This window comes from Urocampus carinirostris, chromosome 6 (genome assembly GCF_059441175.1).
Source record: "Urocampus carinirostris isolate Australia breed hairy pipefish chromosome 6, RoL_Ucar_1.0, whole genome shotgun sequence".
NCBI classification, from domain to species: domain Eukaryota; kingdom Metazoa; phylum Chordata; class Actinopteri; order Syngnathiformes; family Syngnathidae; genus Urocampus; species Urocampus carinirostris.
The window spans coordinates 22,795,810-22,797,852 of NC_142354.1; positions in this window are offsets into that span (position 1 = coordinate 22,795,810).

Sequence of the window (2,043 nt, forward strand, 5' to 3'; positions counted from 1 at the left end):
TAATGTTTCTTAATAAACTGATTTGCATTAAAAACGTGTATTGACGATGACTTTGACAAATATTCTATTGGATGCGGCCTGCTCCTCTGATCGGATATAGAGAAAAAAGTGAAAAATGAGCTTCATGTCCTCAAAGCCAGGCGCCAATTACAAAGCAACTGTGGCTGTTTTTGTTGATCTCTGTCTCTTATTCTCTCTTTCTTTCTTTCTTTCTTTCTTTCTTTCTTTCTTTCTTTCTCTCCTCTCTCCCTACTTTTCTTCTTTCTTTCTGTCAGGACCAGAACGGAGACAGGATCCACTTGCGTTACGTTTCTCACAGTTTTATTGGAAGAAAAGGAAAAGGTTGCCCCCACGATCCAGTGATCGCTGAGCGCGGGAAGCAGGTCGCTCTGAACGCGGAAGTGGGACTTCCATGGCGAGCGATGGCAATGTCGGGAACAGAAAAACGGGTCAGTAGCCGGGAAAGGAGAACAAAAACGTGGTTGGGGTCGTAAGCCAGGGAAGGAAGGTAGACGTGGTTGAGGACAAAAAAGGTCGAAAGCCGGGACAGGAGAGTAGACGTGATCAGGATCAAAAACGGGTCAAAGCTGGGGGACAGACAGCAGCAAAAAACAGATTTGAGTCAGGGTCAAAAAAGCTTGCCTAGTGTAAACTGAGGTTCGCAGACGGACTGACAACAGGTAACAGAAAAGAATGGGTTTAAATAGTGACAGGGAGCCAATCAGAGTCCGAGGCAGTTGGCACCAAAGGAGCGGGCACAGGTGCATCACATCGGTAATCATGACACTAACTCTCTCTCTCTTTTTTCTCCCATTCTCCCTCTCTTTCTCTCTCCATTTCTCTCTCTCTTTTGTTCTTTTCTCTTTCTCTCATTTTTTTCTCTCTCAGTTTCCCTTCTGGTTTACGTCTCTCTTATTCTCCTCTCTCTATCAATCATTCAGTCTCTTTCTAAATTTTTCTTTCCTTGTCTCTCTCTCTTTCATCCCCTATTCCTCTTTATCACTCTTTTTTATCTCTCCATCTCTCCTTTTTATCTCCTTTTCTTTCACTCCCTCTCTTTTTCTCTTTCCTTTTATTCTTTCTTTGATTCTCTCATTTTATCTTTTCAGCTCTCTTTCTCTTTCCCCTTTCTCTCTCTCTCTCTTGTACTCTTTTCTCTTTCTCTCCATACTTTTTCTCTCTCTATTTCTCCCTTTCTTGTTCTCTTCTTTTTATGTTGAAAATAAAAATGACTTGACCCTCTGTTTTTTCCCTTCTCTCCTTCCCTCTCTCTTTCTCTTCTGTCTTTCTATCTTTTTCTCGTCTTTATTTTCGTCTCAATTGGTTTATCCTGTTCTCTTTTCTCTTTCTCTATTCTTTCATGCTTTCTTAATTTCCTTCTGTATTTCTCTTTCTCACTCTCCTTTTCACACTTTTCCCCACTCTATTTTATTCTCTCTTTCTTTTTCCTTGCTCTCGTTCTTTTTTCATCTTTCTCCCCTTTTGTTCTGTCTTTTCTTCTCACCTTGTCTCTATTACACTTGCTTTCTCTCTCTGTTGTTCTCTTTTCTCTTTCTCTCCATCTTGTTTCTCTCTCTCTCTTTGTTTCTCTCTTGTTCTCTTCTCTCTTTCTAACAGCCCTTCTGACTCTTTCTCTCCTTTTCTTCTCTCCTTCCCTCACTCTCCCCATGCTTTTCTTTGTCTCTCTGTTTCTCTTTTTTCCATCTTTATCCGTGTCCAAATTTCTTTCCCCTGTTCTCTTCTTTCTCCCTCTTCTCTTTCTTTTATTCTCTCCTCCTTACTTTTTCTTGCTTTCTTGATTTCCTTCTGTACTGTATCTCTCTTTCTTTCCCATTTTTCACCACGAAGTAAATGTTAAAAAAAATATCTCCACGCAGATAAAACGTGCGCGTGATTTGGTGAGGGTGCTGCAGGGGGCGGGTGTTGTCCTATTCAAGTCAACCCCGCCACTGATAAGTCAACAAGTTGTCCGCGTCCCTCCCATAGGACGCGCGCATCTCGTGCACGCGCAGCTCGCCACCCCCCACCCCCTGAAGCGCGCTC